Consider the following 12,860-nt stretch of genomic DNA (forward strand, 5'->3'; position numbering starts at 1 on the left):
AATTTTCCAGACAAAAGACAGAGATTGGCAGAATGGATAAAAAAGCATGAACAAATATATGCTATTTACAGCAGACTTATATTAACTTCAAGGGCATAAGTAGGTTGAAAGTGAAAGAATGGAAAAAACATATACCATATAAATAGTAACCAAAGGATAGATGGGATAGCTATACACATATCAGATATAATAGACTTTAGATAAAAACTATTATGAGGGACTATATACAGATAAAGAGGTCAATTCAGCAAGTGGACATAACAATTATCAACATATATGCACTATGATGAAGTGGGATTTATCCCAGTTATGCAAGGTTGGCTCAATATAAAATCAATCAATGTAATACATCACATTAATAGAATGAAGGAAAAACCCACATGATCATGTCAATGGATACAGATAAGGCATTTGCAAAAATCCAGCACCCTTTCTTGGTAAAAAGTTCATAAAACTATGATTAGAAGAAGACATTCTCAACATGATAACGATATATATGAAAAGTTCAAAGCTAACATCATGCTGAATGATGCAAAATTGAAAGCCTTCCCTCTAAGATCAAGAACAAGACTTGGATGCCCACTGTCACCACTGTTATTCAACATTGTACTGTAAGTTCTAGCCAGAGTGATTAGGAAATAAATAAATAAATAAATAAATAAATAAATCCAAATTGGAAAGGAAGAAGTAAAACTTTCCCTATTTGCAGTTGATATTATCCTCCATATCAAAAACCACAACCTATCAGAGCTAATAATTTAATTCAGCAAAGTTGCAGGGTACAAGATCAATATACAAGAATCAGTAGTGTTTCTATACATTAGTAATGAACAATCTTAACAGGAAATCAGGAAAAAAATATTTACATTTACAATAGCAACTAGAAGAATCAAATATCTAGGAATAAAATTTAACCAAGGATGTAGAGGGCTTGTACACAGAAAACTACAAATCATTCCTAAAAGAAACGAAAGAAAACCTAAATAAATAAATAAATGGAAGGATATTCTGTGTTCATGGATTGGAAGATTAACTATTGTTAAATGTCAGTTCCACCCAAAGCAGTTTACAGATTTAATACAATCCTAATCAAAATTCCAATAGCCTACTTTGGAGAAATGGAAAATCAATCATCAAATTTATATGGAAGGATAAGGAGCCCCAATTAGCCAAAACCATCTTGAGAAAGACCACATTGGAGGACTCACACTTCCCAATTTTAAAACTTATTATAAAGCCACAGTAATCAAAACAACATTATACTGGCATAAGGACAGCTATATAGATCAATAGAATCCAATTGAAAAGTCAGAAATAAACTCTCATATCTATGCCAGTTGATTTTCAACAAGGGTGCCAAATCCACTTGTTTGGGAAAGAATGGTGTCTTCAATAAATGGTGATGGGAAAACTGGATATCCATACGCAAAAGAATGAAGGTAAACCCCTTATATAATATACAAAAATCAACTCAAAATAGACCAAAAGCTAAATATAATAACCTAATTTATAAATCTCTTAGAAGAAAACATAGGGAAGCATCTTCAAGAAAATGTGTTAGGCAATGGTTTCTTCAACTACACCAAAAGCACAAGCAACAAAAGGAGAAATTGCATAACTGAACTTCACCAAAATTAAGAACTTTTGTGCATCAAGGGACTTTATCATGAAAGTAATACAACAGCCTAGAAAACCTGAGAAAATATTTGGTAATCACATATCTGATAATGGTTTAATATCCAGAATATATAAGGAAAACCTAGAACTCAACAACAACAAAACAAACAACCCCATTTAAAAATAGGCAAAATATTTGAATATATATATGTATCTCCAAAGAAGTTATACAAATGATCAAAAAGCACATGAAAAGTTGCTCAACATCATTAGTCATTTGTAAATAAAAACCATAAGCAGATTATTTTTCACATCCATTAGACTAGCTACTACTACTAAAAAGAAAAAGGAAATAAGTTTTGGAGAGGATGTGGAGAAAAAGGAACACTCATATTTGGTGGAAATGTGAAACGGTACAGCCACAATGGAAAATTTTTAGGCAATTCCTCATAAAGTTATATATAGAATTACCATATAATTCAGAAATCCTGCCTCTAAAGTTTATACACAAAAGAATTGTAAGCAAGGACTCAAACAGATCAGTGCACAGTGATATTCCTAGCAGTATTATTCACAATTGCCAAAAGATGAAAGTAATCCAAGTGTCCATCAATAGTTGAAAAGATAAGCGAATTTGGTATATACACATAATAGAATATTATTCATCTGTAGAAAGGAATGACATTCTGCAAAACTATGCAAAACTATGGATGAACTTTGAAGACATTATTTTGAATGAAATAAGCTGGATACAAGATGATAAATATTGTATGATCTCACTGATAAGGAAATAATTAGAATAAGCAAATTCATAGTGTCAGAAACTAGAATACATGTTACCAGGGCTGGAGTTGGAGGGGGGCGGGGATTGTTTAATTGATACAGAATATCTGATTGATGGAAATGGTGATGGTAGCACAATGTGTGAAAAGAACAGCACTGAATTTTATGTTTGAATGTGGTTAAAAAGAGAAATGTTAGGTTGTACATGTATTACTAGAGTAAAAATTTTAAAAACATATAGGACTTTACAACACACACATAGAACCCTTACATAAATTATGGATTCTACTTAATAGTACCATTATAATAATAGTCTTTCATAAAAGTTGTAACAAAAGTATCATACTAATGCAAGTTGGTAGTAATAGAGGGCATATGGGAACTCTGTATTTTTCTTTAAGCACACAACTTCTCTAATAAAAAAAACAATTTTAAAATTGCAATCAAATTCCTGAAAATACAAGCAAATCATATCAAACAATTCAACCCTGCTCATAGGGTTAAATAATGAGACTATATTGTCTATTAATTAATCAATTTAAAAAATTTTACCAATTCTGTCTTCACTGTCTGCCCTCCACAGGCACAGCTGCCCTGGCCAGCATATGTATTTGCCCTTTTTTTTTGGCCTGGAAAAGTTGAAAAGATATTCCATATCAAAGAAAAAGAAAGAGGGAGCTGCCTGTTTCTGGTTGCACAAAGGTAAATATAATTTCATGCTTGACATTATTTGGCTGCCTGGTGTCTCAGCATTGTATGGAAATTCTGGTTTCAACTATGTTTGAAATGGCCATATTTTAACTTTCTAGTGTTTTACAGAGTTCTGCATTTTTCAGACCATTTCTTTGATATGATTGCATTCATTGAGTAATGCTGCATTGTTGTAGATCTTGCAAACAAATACATTCTTATCATAAATATGTGCAAATTAACCAAATTATTGCTCCCACCACTAACAGGATGGAAAAAGAAGACAAATTTTAGTTTAATAAAATTAAACAAATTTAATTAGGTAATTTCTACTCTAGGATTAGAGCAGAAGACAGTTCATCCGGCTTCTATATTGGCAGCTACCAGATCTTTGCCTTGCAAAGTTTGCCTGTTTCAGTTTGCTAAAGCTGCCAGAATGCAATATACCAGAAATGGATTGGCTTTTACAATAGGGGTTTATTAGTTCACAAATTTACACTTCTAAGACCATGAAAACATCCTGATTAAGGCATCAACAGGATACCTTCTCTGAAGAAAGGCCTATGGCATCTGGGTTCCTCTGTCACATGGGAAGGCACATGGCTGGCTCTGCTTATCCTTCTTTACCGGATTTACCTTCTGGTTTCAGTGGCTTTCTCCAAAGTCTCTGGGCCTCTGTCTCAGCTTCTCTCTTAACTTCTCCCAGGGGCAAACTATGGATTATATATCTTAGCTTCTCTGAGCTCTCTTCAAAATGTCTCTGCCTTTTATCCTCTCATAGAAGTCTTCAGCAAGGGGATTTAAACCACCTTGAATGGGTGGGATCACATCTCCATGGAAACAAACTAATCAAAATGTCCCACCCACAGTAGATCTGCCACCACAAGAGTAGATAAAAAGAGCGTAGTCTTTTCTGAGGGTACATAACAGATCCAAACCAGCACAGTGACATTGAGTATATGTAGAAAGTTATATTCAATGAAGCATTAATTTTAACAACCTAAATTAAGAAGAACCTAAATGTCCAGCAATAATTAAATAAAATGGTAAGTAAATAGTGCTGTATAGTAATGGAGATAATATTATGTTAACTTTGAAAACAATATATTATAATTATCATTATCTATTAATTCTGTTCTAGTAAGTACAAAGTTGAAATAGCAAATTGGACATACCTACATATCCTTTGCTTTAATTTCCTAGGCTCCTCAAGCAAATATCATGAAATGGGTTGTCATTCAATGGAAATTTATTAGCTGACAATTTTGAGCCTAAAAGGAAGTCTAAATCAAGGCATCAAGGGAGTGTTTTTTCCCCAAGAACTGGTGTTCTGGGTCTGCTTGCTGGCAATCTGTGGTCCTTAGCTTGTCACATGGCAAGGCACATGGCAGCATCTCCTGGTCTCCTTCTTTTCCTTTTCTTCTCGGTTCAGTTTCATCTTCTTGCTTCCTGTGGCTTTCTCTCTATGTGTCTGAATTTTACTCTCCTTATAAAGGATTCCAGTAATAGGATTAAGACCCATCCTGATTGCCCCACCTGAACTGAAGTAACCTCATGAGAAGAGCCTTCTTTAAAACATATATATGTAATAAACTTGTGCATCAGTCTATGGTCTATGTAATAAACTTGTGCATCAGTCTGTGGTCTATGGTCTATGTTTTGCCTTCCCTTTTCTAGAACCTTAGGAATATAAAGCTCAGAAAAGCATACCATTCAATGAAACATGCTCTCTGGAAACTAAATGCCTTCTGTGTTTTGGTGATGGGCTACCTGGTTTTCCTTGCCCTATTTACAATTTTTTAATTGGTTTTCCTTCTGCTTGAAAATCCCTCTGAAATCTATAGCCATAGAATGAAAAGACTGATGGTCTTGTATCACTGTGAATTTTTTAAAAGTGATTTTTACTTTAAAATGAGAGAATTCTCTTTGAAGAGAATTTTAAGGTATGGACATTGTTTCTCATCTAATCTCACATCTCTATTTGGGTTTAAATCCTGATTACTTTCTGGTTTTAGCATTAGTGTTTATGGCAATTCTTAGAGTACAATAAGGTGGTTGGAGTTGCCTGTAGTCTTGAGCACTTATAGTTTCTATATTTCCTGAAAATACCCTTTCCAATTACACACCTTTTTTTCTGCTCTTATCTCTTGCAGTAGAAATATATCACCACATAATTTTCTGTCTCTGAGATAGGAAAATTAGACATTGGATTTTTATCTTGCAGTTCCTAAGCTCTAACTAACTTCTGAAGACAGGACATTGTATTGAGACAAATACTGGCAGCATTTTTTAGTCTTTTCATCTCTGATAACATAAAATGAACAGACTATAAACTAATTTATTAACTATATTAAAGAACAGGAAATACATAAAATTTTATGTGTTAATGCAGAATGAATTGCTGTGAATGGCTGCTACTATCTCTTTTCCTATGGAAGACACTTGCCCAATTTAATATCTGTGTAAGTTTATAGATGAAACAATTATAGTGGATTTTTTTATTATAGAAATTGTAGGTTTACAGAAAAATCATGCATAAAATACAGAGTTCCCATGTACCACCCTATTATTAACACCTTGCATTAGTGTGGTACATTTGTTTCAATTCATGAAAGAATATTTTTATAATTGTGCTATTAATTATAATCCATCATTTACAATAGGGTTCACTGTTTTTTTTAAATTTTTATTCTTAACATATATACAACCTAAAATTTCCCCTTTTAACCACATTCAAATATATAATTCAGTGCTGTTAAATATATTCAAAGCTTCTCCATTTGGAGTTTTAATAATTTTTCATTTTCAACAATACTTTCTATGGGAACATGGAGATCAGCATATAGTACCTAAAAATTGAGAATGGAAAAGACACCTGGGTTCAAGTCTTAAAGTTACAGTTTAATTTGTATAGTCCTTATATGTGTTTCATTATCTACCACTAACATCCTCTTCCCAACTGTAAACATCTTTATGATATAATATAGCCCTGACCAAGAGATTATCATCTAGATTAAAGAAATAAGCAAGGCAATATGCATGTTTAGTTTATGTCTGGAAGTCCTGTTTTCTTAATTTATAATTTTGTGGGGTTAATTCATTTATTCCCAGAACTCTATTTGTGTGGAAGCCCAGAAAATTGTTTTGTGGCCAATAGATATATGAAGTTTCTAATCAGAGACTATATGCATGCATGCATGAAAAGTATTAATATTCCTCTAAAGAATTCAAATTAACTGAACAACATAATTTACATACAGTAGTACTATTAATTTTTGAGTTACTAAGTAACATATATAGGAGACATTGAAAAAAACTGTTGTTGAAATGAAAATCATTCCTGACATATTTTAATTTTCTGGGATGTTCCAAATTGATAGTAAGTTGGATTTTAAATTTGGTCCAGTTGGAGTTCAGGTGTGACATAGGAAAATCTGAGGCCATAATTCATGAGAAAAGATCATTTGTTGCTCACAGATCCCAGAGAGAGATTTGTGCCATGAGGGGTGGAGAGGAAGCGGGATTGGCTCTGGTGGTTCAACCAGTGTGGGGAGCACACAGGCTGAGCAAAAGGAATCCTGGGCTTGTGCCTTTACTGTGGTCCAGGGGTGGATATTAGTAGATTCCCCATGGGAGTCAAGGATTGGTTAGTTTAAAATATACATGCACCAAAAAAAAGAAAAAAGATAGGGGTCTGAGGGAGGTGGGGGATGGTTAGTTTATCATTTATGATCAACTGTCGGTTTTAAGTGAGGTGTATGGATGGTGTGGGCTCTGGGTTTGTTTATGTCCCAGGGCTGGGGAGCTGTTTATTAACTACCAAATGTCAGTTTTAAGGCAAGTGGCTTAGCTAAAGTAAGGTGGATGCTGAAGGAGCACACAACAAATTTGATAGTATAACATGGGAAAAAATATATCACAAAGCAGGTGAACTGGACTCAAATAATTTAAGCATTTTACTTAAAGAGATTTCTAAAACATACAACAAACCTTCTAATCCAACTGTATGAAAGGATGATGCCATATCCAGTTCTCTGTCCTTTAATAAAATTTAGAGCTTTTTCTTTTTGATATATTTGTGACAAAGAACTCTCAGCTTATGAAGAAAAGTAAGTAACATTTTTGGATATTTAATTTGTACCTTGACCTTGAAAATTTCCTCCTTTTCTGATAAATACATGCTGGTGGCAATATAATCACCACTGCTATTTGATCAACTAAAAATAAGTCAACTGAAAAAAAGACTCAGAAAATAATAAGTGTTGGATCAGATGTGGAGAAATTGGAACCCTCACACTTTGCTGGTGTGTATGTAAAATGGTGCAGCCACTGTGAAAAACAGTTTGGAAGTTCCTCTAAATGTTAAACATAGAATTACCATATAACTCAGCATTCCACCCGTAGACATACAAAATAATTGAAAGTAGGTGTAAAAAAACACTTGTACCCAGATGTTCATAGTAACACTATTCACAATAGCCAAAGAGTGGAAACAACCCAAATGTTCATCAACTGATGAATGGATAAACAAAATGAATACATAAACAAAATACAATGGAATATTATTTGTTCATTAAAAGGAAAGAAGTACTGATAAATACTACAACATGGATGAACTTTGAAAACATTATGCTAAGTCATAAAAGCGCACGTAATATATGATCTCAATTATATGAAATATCTAGGATAGGAAATCCATAGAGAGAGAAAGCAGATTAGTGGTTGCTAGGGGTGGGGAGGAGAGGAAACAGAAAGTGACTGCCTAATGGGTACAGGGTGTCTGTTTGGGGTTGATGAAAAATTCTGAAAGTAGATAGTTGTGATGTTTGCACAACATTGTGTACATACTTAACGCCCCTGAATTATTCTCATTAAAGTTGTTATAATGGTAATTTTTATGTTATGTGCATTTTACCAAATAAAAAGACAACTCAAGATTGAAAATATGTGTAACATATGTTACAAAGTGTTATCATCTATATATGTAAAGAGCCGTTAGTAATAAATAAAATTGGGCAAAGCATACAAATACATAATTAGTAAAGAAGTAATAAAAAAGAAAATAATATATGAAAAATCAATCCCTATAATAATCAAGAAATGAATATTAAATGAATGGATAGCATCATTTTTTCCTCCCAAATTGGCACATGTTAAAAGAATAAGAATATCCATGTTTTTGAGAGTGTGAAAAGAGAAATTGCTGGTGGAGTGTAATTCAGCAAAATATTTCTATAGATTTTAATTCATGAATGTATCTTGATCTAAAATCCAACTTGCAGCATTTATTCTCAGGAAATATGTCTAAATTAAAAGAGTTCCTCTTCTTCGTGTGTTCTCAGAGAGTGGACATTCTTCACATTTTATTCTTCCTGTAATCAGACGGTGGACATTTTCTACATTTTTGCTTTCCTTCTGTGATTTTTATCTCTGTTTAATGTTAAATACTGGAAGTTCTATGGGATTTTAAAGGCCAAACATATTAATCATTATAAAATTACTGTGATATTTATTATGAAACACTTTTTCTGGGTAATATGATTGCAGAAGAAATGTGAATTTTGAATTTGTCTTTATTCTAAACCTCTCAAGGACTTATATAGGGTCATTGCATCCTATATCATACCATTGTTTTGAATTAATTGCTCTAGAATTTTTTTGATTAGTGTTTTATAATCTTATAGAAGGAAACAGAAACTAATAGTCCGTTAAAAGTGTTTACTTAAATTGTTGTTTTGTGAACCCACAACTTCTCTAATAAAGAAAAAATTTATTAGAAAAAAATTTAAAAATTTGTTGTTAAGTTAATGTTCAATTCCCATGGGAGAATGTGGCCATTTTGTTTTGAATTATAAAGAAAATTTATACTATATTCTATTAATTTTTGGTTTTAGTCAATGAGAAATAGACACAATCATTAAACAGTAGAACTTCCATTACTAAAATATAACTAAATGACTAATAGGGAGAAAACAAGTGTCACTCCACACACACACACACGCACACTGCAGTTGTGCAGGCATAGCATCAGTCTGCTTCTTGGGCATCTGCTGCTTCTGTCTGTCTAAATTATTCCTGCTAATGGTTTCTTCTTGGCATGGGAGTGATTTATTTTTTCATTATTAGTAATTCTTTCATAGTTGAAAAAAAGGGAGGTTATTGAAATTCCAAATATACAGAGACGCATGTGGGAAAAAGGAATATAGAGATTTTTCTCTGTAAAACAAGGGCATATCTACATTTTTTTTTCAATCTGTTACTGGTTTCTTATACATAAGAATATTTCATTTGCTTCTCTGATTGAGATATTGTCTCTGTTCTAGGACTCTAGAAACTATCTCTGTTCTGATCCATCATCCCTATGACTAAATCAACTAGCAATGATTTGAAGGATACATCATGCCATCATCTCATATTCCATGTTTAAAAGTAAACACATCTTTTCCTTTCATGTCCCTTTGACTTCAGAATTCTAATTTTTAAACTCATTTTATTCCCATCAAATTAATACACTCCTATGGTTAAAATGTCAAAGACTACTAAAAAATATTGTATAGTTTAAATATCTTTCTGCTCTCATAGAGCCAATTTCTAATATTTTTGTTGTGTGTTTCCATTTGCATTCATATTTCTAAATGTTAGGCTATTTCATTGATGCATGCTCCAAAATTCTGATTTCTAAATGGCTTTCTCCCAGGATGTTCCCCTCTAGGCCACAGCTCCTTTTCAAAATGTCACTCTCAGTTGCTCTTGAGGCATTTGTCCTCTCTTAGCTTCTCCCGGAGCAAGAGTCTGCTTTCAACGGCCATCTTCAAACTGTCTCTCATCTTCAGTTACTCTCTCAGCTTCTGTGCATTCTTCAAAGTGTCCCTCTTGGCTGTAGCAAGCTTGCTCCTGTCTGAGCTTATATAGTGCTCCAGTAAACTAATCAAGGCCCATACTGAATGAGCAGGGCCACACTTCCATGGAAACCATCCAATTAGAGTCATCACCCACAGTTGGTGGGTCGCATTTCCATGGAAGCACTCAAAGAATTATAATCTAATCAACACTGATATATCTGCCCACACAAGATTACACCAAAGATAATGGCATTTTGGGGGACATAATACATTCAAACTGGCATGATGCATTTTTATTTTTATATTATAATCTATAAATTATAATTTTCACTAAATCAGCAATGTCTATTTTGTTATCAGACTGTAAATATTATTCACTGTTGAACCAAATAGTGTACTATAATTGCATTTCCTTTTTCATGGAATGTTTTCTTGGTGATGATAATTTCTTAGATTTTTCCTCTTTTAGTTTTCTATGTAATAGCACTATTTTCCTTCATGTTTCCATCTATATATATATCAAGTAATTGTAAAATGCCCAAACACATCAATCTTTCTCCTTCCTTCTTTCTTCCCTTTCTCCTCCCTCAGTCCTTCCCTCCCTTCCTTTTTATCTTTCTCTTTTTCTTTCTTTACTCTCTCTACCCCTTCCTTCTTTTCTTGCTTTTTCTCAACATGCTCTCCCTGTTCCTCCTTCTTCCTCTTTCTCTTATTAAGTACTTCCTTCTGGTTCCAATCAAGATTTATTACTACATAAACCTAAAGGACACATTTTTCCCTCTGACCTCTCTTTGTGTTTCTTTAGTTCAGCCATCTGTTTCCTGTGTGTGATACCTTCCTTTTTCTTTGGTTACACCTTCAATTTTGTGCTAATGGAAACAGTGTTGTGATTTAATTTCAAATTAAAATTGGTTATTGCTGGTATATAGGAGAGTAATTGACTTTTGTATGTTAACTTTGCATCCTGTAACCTTGCTATAATTATTTATTTGTTCCAGGGTTTTTTTGACTTTGGGATTTTCTACATATGCAGTCATATCAACAGTGAGAAAAGAAAGTTTAATAATATCAATTAATATCTTATTTTTTACCTTGTTAATGTGATGGATTACATAAACTTATGTTTGAATGGGAGCAAGCCTTGCATATTTGGAATATATCTCACCTGGCCATGGTATATAATTATTTTTCTATCTTGCTAAATTTGATATACTAATATTTGATGAGAATTTTTTGTATCAAACATAATGACTTTGTCTGCTTTTAAAACTGGGTTATGCTAGCCTCCAAGCATGAGTTAAGAAATGTTAAGAAGTATTCCCTTTGCTTCTATTTTCTGAAAAAGACTATAAAGAATTGGTATCATTTCTTCCTTAAATGTTTGGTGGAATTCACCAGCAATGCCATCTGAGCATGGTGTTTCCTGTTTGGAAGGTTATCACTAATAATTCAATTTCCTTAATAGATACAGGTCTATTCAGATTACCTATTTTTCCTTTGGGGACTTTAGGTAGAATGTGTCTTTATAGGACTTTGTCTATTACATTTATGTTTTTAAATTTATGAGCATACAGTTGCTCATATATTCCTTTATTATACTTTCAGTATCCATGGGATCAGTCTGATTGCTACTCATTCATTTCTAATATTAGTAACTTTGTCTTCTGTCTTTTTTTATTGGTTAGTGCCTGGCTAACCAATTAGTTATTTTGAAGAACCAACTTTTGGCTTAATTGATTTACCACTATCAATTTGCTGTTTTTAATATTGTTGATTTCTGCTCTAATTTTTGTTATTTCTTTTCTTCTGTTTATTTTGGATGTAATTTTCTCTTGTTTTTCAAGTTTCCTAAGGTGGAGGCTTAGATTATTGCTTTTAGATCTTTCTTTTTTTCTAATATATGCATTCAGTACTATACATTTCACTAAAAACACTGCTTTTATAAATTGTATTTTCACTTTAATTTAGTTCAAAATATTTTTTAAATTCTCTTGAGGCTTTTTATTTGACCCATTTGTTACTTAGAAGTGTGTTTAATCTCCAAATATTTTGGGATTTTCCAGTTATCTTTCTGTTATTGATATCTAGTTTTGTTCCACTGTGGTCTGAGAACATACTAAGATATATGATTTTTATTCTTTTAACTTGTTAAGATATGTTCTGTAGCCAAAAATGTGGTCTGCCTTGGTAAATGTTCCATGTGAGCTTGAGGAGACCATGTATTTTACTGTATTTACATGAAGTATTCTATAAATGTGAATTAGATCCATGTGATTGATGATGCTTTTCAGTTCAACTATATTCTTTTGATTTTCAGGCTGTTGAGTCTGTCAGTTGCCGAAAAGAGGAGTGTTGAAGTTTTCAACTATAATGGTGGATTTATCCATCTACTTCTTGCATTTCTATCAGTTTTTTCCCTCACATAATGTGACACTCTGTTACTATTTATCTACACATTCAGAATTGTTATGTCTTCTTGGAGAAATGACCTCTTTATCATTACTTAATGCCCCTCTTTATCACTGATAATTTTCCTTACTGTGAAATCTGCTTTGTCTAAAATTAATAGAGCTACTCCAGCTGTCTTATGTTTAGCATTAGCATGGAATTTTTTCTCCATACCTTTACCCTTGGTTCATCTATGTCTTTGTATTTAAAGTGGGTTTTCTTGTAGACAAGGTATAGTTGGGTCTTGTTTTTTATCCACTTTGGCAGTCTCTGTCGTTTAATTGTTGCATTTAGATCATTCACATTTAGAGTGATCATTCATATAGTTGATTAATAGCTACCATAGTTGTAACTTTTCTATTCATTGCTCTTATTTGTTTTTTGTCTGCTACTCTTAGATCAGACAAAAAAGGCTAGAGGGGGCTGCAGTTGGATATTTCCTTCCCCCATCCCTAGGCTAGAGAGGGCTGGAATTGAGCA

This window comes from Choloepus didactylus, chromosome 5, assembly GCF_015220235.1.
Source record: "Choloepus didactylus isolate mChoDid1 chromosome 5, mChoDid1.pri, whole genome shotgun sequence".
Lineage (NCBI taxonomy): Eukaryota > Metazoa > Chordata > Mammalia > Pilosa > Megalonychidae > Choloepus > Choloepus didactylus.